At 41.7% G+C, this 12,945-nt stretch overlaps 1 protein-coding gene across 4 annotated transcripts in view; it reads right to left on the bottom strand.

Annotated features, from left to right (window-relative positions):
- Positions 1 to 12,337, bottom strand: part of LOC145343936 (activating molecule in BECN1-regulated autophagy protein 1-like) — a 400,132-nt gene extending 387,795 nt beyond the window's left edge. For 2 of the 4 annotated variants that reach the window (XM_080190487.1, XM_080190491.1), the window contains exons 1-2: positions 12,167 to 12,337; positions 3,426 to 3,478 (exon numbers count right to left, since the gene is read on the bottom strand). The gene's annotated coding sequence lies outside the window, so the exon portion shown is untranslated. Of the gene's footprint in view, positions 1 to 2,950; positions 3,186 to 3,425; positions 3,479 to 12,166 lie in introns of those variants that run through there. The other 2 variants (XM_080190488.1, XM_080190490.1) reach the window with 2 other exon arrangements.
- Between the last annotated feature and the right edge of the window lie 608 nt (positions 12,338 to 12,945).

The following is a 12,945-nucleotide window of genomic DNA, read 5'->3' as shown; positions in this document are numbered from 1 at the left end:
TTAAAAAATACTTAGGACATGCACTTGCAATGCCATCACTCGTAGCTATGGGCCAAGAACTGGAGGGTGGGTTTTTTTGACCATCATGGAAAGAATAACCCAAATGGCCTCTATATCATAAATTTTCCAAGTTGAGCTCCAATTTTACCCTTTTTGATCACACCAGTTTACTCAACTGACTAATCTATCATATTTTGATGTAGTGAGTCCAACTGAAAAGCTGTGTTTCAAAATAATTATTTCCAATAATTATTTCCAGGTATAGTGCCAGAAGATTGGAGGATAGCGAATGTTGTCCCATTGTTTAAGAAGGGGAACAGAGACTTCCCCGGGAATTATAGACCAGTGAGTCTTACTTCTGTTGTGGGTAAGGTTTTAGAAAAAATTATTAGGGATAGGATTTATAGTTATTTAGAGAGTAATGAATTGATTGGAGATAGTCAGCATGGTTTTGTGGAGGGTAGGTCGTGCCTTACTAACCTTATTGAGTTTTTTGAGAAAGTGACCAAAGAGGTGGATGGGGGTAAGGCAGTTGACGTGGTATATATGGACTTTAGTAAGGCGTTTGATAAGGTTCACCATGGAAGGCTTCTGCAGAAAATGCAGGTGTATGGGATTGAGGGTGATTTAGTTAATTGGATCAGGAATTGGCTAGCAGATAGGAGACAGAGGGTGGTGGTTGATGGTAAGTATTCGTCATGGAGTTCGGTTACAAGTGGTGTGCCTCAGGGATCTGTTTTGGGACCACTGCTGTTTGTAATTTTTATAAATGATCCGGATGAGGGTATAGTTGGGTGGATTAGTAAATTTGCTGATGACACCAAAGTCGGAGGTGTGGTAGATAGTGATGAGGGGTGTCACAGTTTACAGAGAGACTTGGACAAGTTGCAGAGCTGGGCCGAGAGGTGGCAGATGGAGTTTAATGCGGAAAAGTGTGAGGTAATTCACTTTGGCAGGAATAACAGATGTGTAGAGTATAGGGCTAACGGTAGGACTCTGAATAGTGTTGATGAACAGAGGGATCTAGGTGTATGTGTACATAGATCCCTGAAAGTTGGGAATCAAGTTGATAAGGTTGTTAGGAAGGCATACGGTGTCTTGGCGTTTATTAGTAGGGGGATTGAATTTAGGAGCCGCAGCGTCATGTTGCAACTGTACAAAACTCTGGTGCAGCCACACTTGGAGTATTGTGTGCAGTTCTGGTCCCCACACTATAGGAAGGATGTGGAGGCATGGGAGAGGGTGCAGAGGAGGTTTACCAGGATGTTGCCTGGTATGGAGGGGAGGTCCTATGAGGAGAGACTGAGGGATTTGAGGTTGTTTTCGTTAGAAAGAAGGCGGCTAAGAGGGGACCTTATTGAAACATACAAGATGATTAGAGGTTTAGATAGGGTGGACAGTGATAGCCTTTTCCCTCGGATGGAGAAAGCTAGCACGAGGGGGCATAGCTTTAAATTAAGGGGTGGTAGTTATAGGATGGATGTCAGAGGTAGGTTCTTTACCCAGAGGGTGCTGAGGGATTGGAATGCCCTGCCTGCTGCAGTTGTAAATGCGCCTAGTTTGGGGGCGTTTAAGAGATCCGTGGATAGGTTTATGGATGGAAAGGGATTGGTTTAGGTTAGAGGGTCATTGCTTTTTAATTGGTCGGCGCAACATCGTGGGCCGAAGGGCCTGTTCTGCGCTGTAATGTTCTATGTAAACTACCAGGCCCACAAATTTCAAACAGGTTAAACCAGCAAATACGTAAGAGTATCTGCATCCTGCCTCATCTTGACTCCAATGTCTCTTCAAAAATTACAAGAAATAAACTTGAAAAACAGAAGGAATCTGGTAGATACAAAGTACAGGTAGAATCTTCCCAATGTTCAGCGTAAAAAGAACCCTGGGCCTAGCCCATAAAAGCAACCAGATTAAACCTCCGACACAACATAAAGCTTACTTTTCAAATTTAAGTGTAAAATTACACTTGTGTTGTACAAAGACGTATGTGCAAGTTAGGTGGATTAACCATAGTAAATGTATAGTATTATGGGGATAAAGTGGAACTGAGGGCCTGGGTGGGATGCTCTTTGGCGGAGTCAGTGTAGACGTTATGTTTTCTTTAGTAGTGTCACAATTAGGCTTACATCAACACTACAAACAACTTACTGTGAAAATCCCCTAGTCACCATACTCTGGTATCTCTGAGGTACACTGAGTGAGAATTTAGCATGGCCAACACACCTAACCAGCACGTCTTTCAGACTGAGGGGAGAGCACCTGGAGGAAACCCACACAGACAGGGAGAACATGCAGACTCTGCACAAACGGTGACCCAAGCCAAGAATCGAACCCGGGTATCTGGTGCTGTGAGGCAGCAGTGCTAACCACTGTGTCACCATACCATCATGGCATGATGGGCTGAATGGCCTCTTTCTGCATTGGAGAGTTTCTATGATACATGCAAGCCACTTAATGATACACAGCAACTAAAGCAGGAATAGGCAGGTGGCTTTGCTCTCTGGTGTCTGCACAAAAGAGCAGAATGTGATCTCTCCAAAATAGCAGGACACTGCAATGCAAGTGCACAGCAATACCCCCATGATTCAAACTTACTTCTGGTGGGGTGGGATGGAAGGATACTGTAGAATGAAGTGGGTTGAATAGTTGGATTGGGTGGTATTGAGACAGTAAAGTACTGATTCTATCTATTTTCAAGTTTATTTCTTGTAATTTTTGAACAGAAATGCTAGTCAAGATGAGACAGAATGCAGATACTCATGTATTTGCTGGTGGGGGGAGAATTGAGAGTCCATAGAACAAGCGCATTGCCATCCCATCGCGCTCCGGCCGGCCCGGGGAGGGAGTCACGCCATCCCCGTCTCCAACCGGGGCCACTGGGCGCGCCGAGCCCAGGCAGAGAGCGCCAGCCGTGTCCCCACCCTCACGCCGGCCGCAGGCTCGGGCCTACCGTCCGCAGCTCCGGCTTCCCGCTCCGCCCCGCCACACACCTCCCAGCTTTATTCACGGCAGCCGGGGTTCCGAGGATCGGCTGTTTCTTTGTTGGGTGTTGTTTGTTTGTTGTGTTTGGTATTTGTTTGGTGTCTGTGCTGGGGGGGAGAGGCATTTCCCTTCCTCTCCCCTCCCCCCGCCCCTCTCCTACCACCAAGCAGCGGATCCAGAGAGACCACAGGCAGGAGCAATCGAGCGGGGAGCGTCACTCAGCATCACAGAGCCAGGCCCGAGCAATCGAGGTCAGAGTGCCAGCTGAGCATCAGGCACACGTCACTGAGACAGACAACAGCAAACGATGGACGAGCGCACCGATGTGTAGAGCACCAATGTGTCCTCCAGCTGATCAATTACTTCACCACTCACACACTCTTCCTTCAGATCTCAATCCTCAATAACCTCCACTTGGCAATGCAATGCTCAAATTCGCTTACCTTTCATATGAGCAGGTGGGTATCCCAGGACAACATTCCTTCTCCAAGGAGCACTGCAAACAAAAAACATGATTAAGTGATTACGTTTATTTATTAGTATCACAAGTAGGCTTACACTGCAATGAAGTCATGTAAAAATCCTCTAGTCGCCACACTCCAGCACCTGTTCGGGTACACGGAGGGAGAATTTAAAACAGCCAACGCACCTAACCAGCATGTCTTTGGACTGTGGGAGGAAACCACAGCGCCTGGAGCAAACCCACGCTGACAAGGGGAAAACATGCAGACTCCAACATAGTGACCAAACCCAGAAACTGAATCCAGGACCCTGGCACTGTGAGGCAGCAGTGCTAACCACTGCCACAATGCCACCCCCAGGATGGTTTGTAAGGAATCTAAAACCATGGAGGGAATAGCTTCAGAAAAATGGGGACGCCCATTTAAGACGTTCGAGTTCTCTAACCAACAGGATGTTGTGGAGGCCAGGTCACTGATTATTTTTGAGGGCTGAAATAATCAGATTTTTCAAGCAAACGGCAGTCAAGGGATATGGGAAGCAAGCAGGAGGTTGAGTTAAAACAGAAAGTGCTGGAAAATCTCAGCAGGTCTGGCAGCATCTGTAAGGAGAGAAAAGAGTTGACATTGAGTCCAGGTGACCGTCTGTCGAAATTAAAAAGTGAATCATTAGTTATCATATTGAATGGCAGAGCAGACTCAACAGGCCCCACGACCAACCCCTGCTCCCGTTTCCTTAGTTTTTAATAGCAGCAAAACTTATGAAGTACATCACTTGCTATGTTCATCTTAATACAAGCCAAGGATGTGAAAACCTCAAATACAGGCATTTTTTTTTGGAAGAAAAGGACAACTGATGTGATGACAACTTGCCTGACAAGTTTTTGGACTCAAATCATTAACTAATTTTTCTCTCCACAAATACTACTTAGTGAGATTTTCCAGCATTTTGTTTTCAATTCAGATTTCCAGTATCCTAGATGTTTTGTATTCAACTTTCTTTGGTTGCTGGTTTAAGGAGTTTGAATTTTGGAGATCTGGAAAAAGTTCTTTTTATAGGAGTGATGAGTTTAAAGCACAAAGAGAGGCCCTTTACTCCATCAGGTCTGTCAGCCATCAAGCACCTCTATTCTAATACCATTTCCAGCAATTGATCCACAGCCTTGGAAGCCATGTCATTTCAAATGCATCTTAAGTGTTTTGAGGGTTTATGTCTTTACCACTCTGTTAGACACGGGTTCCAAATTCTCACTACCTTCTGGGTGAAAATATTCCTTTCTCAAATCGCCTCTAAATCTCCTGCCCATTACATTAAATCTATGCCTTATAAATGCTTCTACCTAAGGGAAATGTTCCTTCCTATCTACGTCCTTCATGCTTTTGTACACTTCAATCAGGACCCCTTCAGCCTTCTCTGCTCAAAGGAACATAACACCAGCATAATCTGCTTCTCTTCATAGCTGAAATGTTCCAGCCAGCAAATGTATTGGTGAATCTTCTCTGCATCCTTTCTAGTGCAATCACATTCTTCCTATTATGTGGAGATCAGAACTGCACACAGTACTAAAACTGTGGCTTAACGAGTGTTTAATGCAGCTCCGTCATAACCTCCCTGTTCTTATATTCCCTGTCTTGACTAATAAAAGTGAGATTTTTTGCTTCTTAACCACCTGTCTTACTATTTTATGGATCTTTGGACATGCACCCAAAAGTCCATCTGGTCCTCAGTACTTCCTAGCATTAAAAATTAGGAGCAGGAGTAGGCCATCTGGCCCCTTGAGCCCGCTCCGCCATTCAACAAAATAATGACTGATCTTTTAAGTGGACTCAGCTCCACTTACCCGCCCGCTCACCATAATCCTCAATTCCTTTACTGTTCAAAAATTTATCGATCCTTGACTTAAAAACATTCAGTGAGGTAGCCTCAAATGCTTCACTGGGCAGGGAATTCCACAGATTCACAACCCTTCGTGTGAAGGAGTTCCTCCTCATAGCATCCTAGCATTCATCGTGTATTCCCTTTTGATCTAGCAATATGATCTTCAACTCTTCACTTTTTTTCCCCCTATCTCATTAGTCCAAACAAGAGTTACTGTTGCCAACTTTTCATTACTCTTGGTCCTTACTCAAGATATATTGGGCTTACTGTCTCCTGATAGCTGTTGCTAAAATATAGCACTCTCACTTATCAGATAAAAATTATATATTGAAGCCCTACTGCAGTGACTGAGGAGATAATCATGAGTGCAGCAACGTTGGAGATGTAATCTTTCAGTTAAGGCCTGCCTGTCCCCTCAAGTGGGCCTGAAAAATCCCATAGCAAGATTGGAAGAAAAACAAGAGATGCCAAACATTTATTGTTCAACCAACATCAATATGACAGAGCAAAGTGTCTCTTTTCTGACATTATAATAGCAAGGACAAATCAAAATATCACTGGTTGTGAGGTGCCTCAGAAAATGTAAAATAACAATATATCATAGTATTTTTTTCCTTCCTTCTACCAAATGTTATTCCCACATTTCTTCCAATGCTAGTTACTTCCAAAAAAGAATCTAAGTTTCTTTTTAGTATCCAACTTTTAGCTCTGTATAAATTCAATATCTGTGACAAAAAAAATTTTTGTAACACATTTCACAGACTCAGTAGATCCAAAACACTTTACAGCTAATGAAACTCTTTTAAAGTACAGCCACTTTTGCAATATCAGAAAAATGGCAGTAAATTTGCACACAGCAAGCCTGCACAAACAACAGTGTGGTAACTACCAGGAATTGTGTTTTATTTCAATTGATGTTGATTGAGGGGTGAACGTCAGGACGTATGAACAAGGAGCAGAAATAGGCCATTCAGCCACGCAGGCCTGCTTTGACATTTACTAGGATCATGTGTGATCTGATTGAGAATTGTAGAATCACAGTGCAGAAGGAGACCATTCAGCCCATCAGGTCTGCACTGACCATAATCCCACCCCGGCCCTATCCCCATGCATTTACCTTAGCTAATCCCCTGACACCAAGGGACAATTTAGCCTGGCCAGTCCACCTAAACCGCACATCTTTAGACTGTGGGATGAAACTGCAGCAGCCACAGGAAACTCCAAATAGACAGTGACCCAAGTTGGGAATTAAACCCAACTCCCTGGCGGTGTGGCAGCAATGCCAACCACTGTGCCAGCCAAATAAGTTAAATCAAATCAGTTTCCCCCTACCTCGAAAACTTATCACCTTTCTTACCAAAAATCTATTTACCTCTGCCTTAAAAATATTCAAAGACTCTGCTTTTACAACCTTTTCAGGAAGTGTTCCAAACTCTCTGCCCTTTGAGTGAATAAATTTTGTCTCACTGTTATAAATGGGTGACCCTTTACTTTTAAACAGTGACACCTTAGTTCTAGATTTTCCCACAAGAGGAAACATCCTCTCCGCATCCCCTTATTAAGACCCCTCAAAATCTTGTATGTTTCAATCAAGCCACCTCTTACTCTTTCAAACTCCAGTGGATACAAGCTTAGCCTGTCAACCTTTCCTCATAAGACAAACCACACATTTCAGGTATTAGTTTGACAAACTGTTGCTGAAGTGGTTGCAATGCATTTATATCCTTCCTTAAATAGCTCAACCCTGGAACACCTAGATAACAAAGACACTTATGTCAGACTCATATTTATTAACTATAGCTCAATCTTCAACACTATTATTCCAATAAAACTCATCTTCAAACTCTGGCTTGGACTCGGCTCCTTCCTCTGCAGTTGGATCCTCGACTTCCAAGCTCACAAACCGCCATCAGTAAAGTTAGGCAACAACACGTCGTCCACGATTATCCTCACTGGCAATGCCCCGCAAGGCTGTGTCCTCAGCACCTTAATATACTCCTTATATACTGATGGATGTGATCAAATTCCACTCCAATTCCATTTTCAAGTTTACTGATGGCACCACCTTAGTGGGTCAGATCTCAATGATGAGACAGGAGAGAAATAGAGAATCTGATGCGAGCACTATAATCTGTAAGTAAAATGAAGAAGATAGTCATCGACTTCAGGAAGCGTAGCGGAGAACATGCCCCGTGTACGTCAATGGGGATGAAGTGGAAATTGTCAACAGCTTCAAGTTTCTAGATGTCCAGATCACCAACAATCTGTCGTGACCTTTCCACGCTGATGCTATCGTTAAGAAAGCCCACCAACACCTCTATTTTCTCAGATGGCTACGGAAATTCAGCATGCCCGTTATATTGTTTTAGATAGAATACATCCAGAAAGAATGCATCACAATTTGGTATGTATTCTTTGTATTTCTTGCAGTCTTGGTCAGAGCAGGAACCATTACACAAACCAGTCTTCTATCCATTGATTCTGTCTAGACTGCCCACTGCCTTGGAAAAGCAGCTTGTATAATCAAGGACCTCACACATCCCAGACATTCTCTCTTCCACCTTCTTCTCTCAGGAAACAGATACCAACCGACTCAAGAACAGCTTCTTCCATGCTGCTGTCAGACTTTTGGTTAAATTGATCTTTCTTTGCACCCTAGCTATGATTGTAACATTACATTCTGTGCTCTCTCTTTTTTCTTCCTCCCCTATGTACTCTATGAATGTAATCTTTGTCTGTTTCATGGGCAAGAAACAATACTTTTCACCGTGTATAATACGTGTGACAATAATCAAGTCAAATTACAGAATATTCCAGATGGCAATATTTGGTCTCACTGACGCTCTGTATAACTGAAGCATAATCTCCATTTTTTTGTAATAAAATTTCATTGCAATAAATGATAACATTCTATTAGTTTTCCTAATTACTTGCTGTACCTATATACTAGCCTTTTGTGATTCATTATGATTTGGGGCAGAACACCGGCAAGCACTGCTGCCTCACAGTGCAAAGGATCCAGATTAAATTCCAGCCTTGGGTCATTGTCTGTCTGGAGTTTGCACTTTCTCCCCATGCGTTCGTGGGTTTCCTCCAGGTGCTCTGGTTTCCTCCACATGCCAAAGATGTGCAGGTTAAGTTGATTGGCTATGCTAAATTGACCCTTGTGTCAAGGGAATTAGTAGGGTAAATGTGTGGGGTTGCAGGAATAGGGCCTGGGTGGGACTGTGGTCAGTACAGACTTGATGGGCTGAATGGCCTCCTTCTGTACCGTCAGGATTCTTGGATACCCAGATTCCTCTGCATCCCAAAGCTCTGCAGTCTCTCCCCATTTAGACTATATGCTTCTTATTCTTTGTGCCAAAATGGACAATCTTACGTTTTCCCACATGACACTTATTTTGCTAATTCTTTGCCCACTCACTCACAGGACACTAGGATAACTTGCACAAAAGCAAAATATTGACATGCTGAAAATTGGAAGTAAAACAGAAAAAGCTGAAAATACCCAGTAGGTCTGGCAGCATCTGTGCAGAGAGAAACAGTCAATGTTTCAGGTGTGACTTTTCATCAGAACTGTGAAAAGTTAGAAATATAAAAGAACAGTAAGTGATAAAAGGGCTCATGGCGCAATGCCAAAATGAGTGGATATGGACCAAGTAAAGAAACAAAAAGATGTGGCGATAGGAGGTGCGAATTACAGGATCACAAGAAGCTACCATCTGAACGCCAAGGATTTTTCCAGTCAGAAAGACAGCCAAAAAGCAAACCAGTGCATGGGGCACAGTGGTAGCACTGCTGCCTCATGGCTCCAGGGACCTGGATTTAATTACGGCCTTGTGTGATTATCTGTGTGGAGCTTGACATTCTTGTAAGTGTGTGGGTTTTCTCTGGGTTCTGCAGTCCAAAGATGTGCAGGTTAGGTGGATTGACAATGCTAAATTGCCCCTCAGTGTCCCAATATATGTAGATTAGATTGATTAGACATGGAAAATGTTGGGGGTTGGGGGGGTTACGGGGAGGCAGGGTGGGTGGCTGGGTGTCAGAGTCAACATGGACGCAATGAGTCAAATTGCTTCTTCTACACTGTATGGATTCTATGATTCAGTGAAAAAAAAGAAACAAAAATGCAGGCAGAGACTATAATCCAAAACTGTTGAACTCAATGTTGAGTTTAGAAGGCTGTAAAGGATGAAATATTGTTCCTCAAACCTTCATTGACTCTTACTGGAACACAGGAAGTGGAAGAATCATCTGATGCATTAAAAAGACATTCAAAGACACAAGATTGATTATTTGTCCTAAAAATTACAATGTTTTTAAAAATCCCATAAAATATCAGCAATATGATTGGACTTGCTCATTTTTGAGTCTGATAAGACTGGCTTACAAGCAGGAAATTCTCATGTGCTATTTTGTGTTGGAGCACGGTAATGCATCATAATTACAGGTGACTGGAAGATTGAGGTCATTTGTGAACTGAACAGAGGTGTCATCTAGTAAGCGTATGGTCTCCTGACAGAGGGGACCACGTTGTAAGCAATGACAATAGTACAATACATTTAACATCCCTGCTCTTCTAAATACTCATGGTGTGGCGATGCTGGCGTTGGACTGGGGTAAACACAGTGAGAAGTCTCACAACACCAGGTTAAAGTACAACACCAACAAGTCTAAGCACCTGTGCCACTCTCGCCACTCACACTGTCTGTACCTTTAAGACTTGATTACCTGTAAAGACTCACATTCCAATCATTATTTTGTAAATTGAGTGTGTGTCTTTATATGCCCTGTTTGTGAATAGAACTCCCACTTATCTGATGAAGGGGCAGTGCTCCCAAAACTAGTGGCTTTTGCTACAAAATAAATCTGTTGGAGTTCTTACTGTCTTCTACTGTCACCTAACAGATGAAAAATATATTGCTGCTATATTTTCAGAATTTGCTCTCACACTTTTCAAGCATTCCTGAATAAGTTTGCAGGAAAAATCTCATAATCCAATAGAAAATTCTTCTCTCACCCTCCTTCAGTTTCTTCAACCTGTTTTGTCCTAAATTCATCATGTTGCAGCACAGTAACTATTCCAGGTTTCCCCTTTTTTTGCTCAGCTCCAGCTACTCCTTCCCAAACGCTGTGCCAAAGTGAAATATTTGCACCAAGTTTCCTGAAAACTTGCAGCAAAATAATGCCAAGTAAAGCATAATGTTGGCATTCAGCAGAAAGGATTAAGGCCTTTCATAAGCAACCCAGATTACTTTATAAACTATATTTTCATTTCATGATTGCTTAAATCAATTTTATAAAACTAACACCAAAAAATCCAAACCCTCACTGAAATAAAATAAAATAAAAACTGCTGAGATAAAAATATAAATAAAAAATATTCAGCAGGTCTGGCAGCATCTGTGGAAAGAAAAACCGAGTTAACATTTCTGTCTTCTTAAGCCTGTATCTCTCCCCACAGATGCTACCAGACTTGCTGACTATTTTCAACATTTTAGGTTTTTATCTTTGATTTCCAGCACCCTAATGCTAACACTCATCGGCATAGCCAATCACCCCCACCCACCTCCCCACAAAATAGCACGAGAATTTCCTGCTTGTAAGCCACTCTTATCAGACTCAAAAATGAGCAAGTCCAATCATATTGCTGATATTTTATGGGATTTTTAAAAGCATGCTAATTTTTAGGACAAATAATCAATCTTGTGTCTTTGAATGCATTTTTATGGCATCAGATTATTCTGCATCAAAAACTGAAATTTTTGAAACTGCAGTTTCCTAAATATGCTTTTTTAATGTCCATAAATAGTTGCTCATTCACTTCAAAGTTTCATTTCCATGCCAGAAGAATAAACGTGACACAGGTTTGTCCCTTTCTGAAGGCCCCAATCCCCATTAATTTTGCACATTTTTTTCCCATTCCAGTTTATACTAATAAGATTAAAGGAACTCTCAGAATAAATTTCCACTTAAAATTCCATTATGAGGCTACAAATATTTCTGGGACGTTTTAAACGTAGATCTTACAATCCTCAATGTTGTTCTTCTAAAATCTTCACTTTTAAAGCCTAAGGTTTGCAGCAATGTTTGCCACCATTACATTTTTTAAAAAAAGTGTGGCCAAAGCTTCTGTCTTTACTACCCTTTTCAGGTCTCTGGGTGAAAATAATTTCCTGATCACCTCTAACCCTTTGACCAATTATTTTAAATCCAAGCCTCCTGGGTTTTATTTTACATCTCTGCTAAAATAAATAGATAATCTCTGTTTAGTCCATATCAGTCCTTCATAATTTTACACACCTCATTTCACCCCTCAGCCTCAAACAGTTTGATTATTATTAAAACAAATTGAGACATGAGATTATGTCAATACAATTTATCTAATCTTAGTTTAATGTTCAATTATTATGAAAGTGGATCCCTTTTCCGAGTTCCTCACTTAAAAAAAACATTAATGGGAAACGTAATTTAAAGGCCTATTAGATATGAAATAAATTATACCAAATTTGTCAGATTAAAAATGCTACAAAAAGGGAGCCAAATTCACATTTCCCAGCTCCACTCAATCATATCCGACTACCCATTTTGTGCTTGTAAAATTGATGGTTAAACACAGCCTAGGCAGACATTTTGTGTAGGACTCCCCCTCCTGAAACAACATTAAACTTCTTTCCCAGTGACATTTTAAACAGGGACAGGGCTTTCCTTTCATGCAATTACCTAAGGGAAATTTCATTCCCGGGAACCGAATTGTGAGTGAAAGAGGAAAAGTACCTGATACCATGACAACTTGTCTAAAACACAGAATACCAGGTACAAGGTCCTGGAGTTTTGCCTCACTTACCTTTTGGGAAGACAGATAGGATGTGCCGGATGTCAAATAAGCTGGTTAGAGTCCATTACTGAGCAGGATGTAATTGCCTGTCAAAGGAACAAGCTTTGGTGTGGCCTAAAAACCTCACACATATTCCATGATTTCTTAAATTACAGACATCAATGACTCTCCAGACCAGGGCAGTTGACACAGAGCAAAAGATGGCACCAGAGTCAGCCAAAAACAATCGAATCCGCAAAATCGACAATTCACACTAACAGGAAGTTACTACCAAGCCAGTCAGACTACCAGGCCAGAGTAATTGAGATTGCTCTATTATTCCCTGCTGATGGAACTGCATGGCTATTTTCACACATCTGTTACAGAGAAGAAGGAGGCCATTCAGAGCGTGGTTTCAATATCCAATACACCCACAAGACCTCAACACCACAAATGTGTTTTTTTTAAATACAGAATGCACTACAGGCCTAGAGGAAGTTCAGATTTCACATTTCATCTTGTGCACTATTGACATAAAAACTTCAAAATTTAATCTTATTTTTATAAACGTGAAGGAGGGCAAAGCAAATGTCAGGAACTTAATCTGGCTGGGAATGGACTATTATTTATATAAACAGAGGCAAAATCATTCTTCCCTTTAGCCTTTCTTCAATCAAATATGAAAGCAGACCACTAAGTGTGGCAATCCTCCTTTTGAAAACAAAAGAACAATACAGCACAGGAAAAGGCCCTTCGGTCCTCCAGGCCTGTGCTGATCATGATGCCTGCCTAAACTAAAACCATATGCA

This window comes from Carcharhinus amblyrhynchos, chromosome 6 (genome assembly GCF_965287045.1).
Source record: "Carcharhinus amblyrhynchos chromosome 6, sCarAmb.v2.hapA, whole genome shotgun sequence".
Lineage (NCBI taxonomy): Eukaryota > Metazoa > Chordata > Chondrichthyes > Carcharhiniformes > Carcharhinidae > Carcharhinus > Carcharhinus amblyrhynchos.
This window is presented reverse-complemented; position numbering and strand designations above follow the sequence as displayed.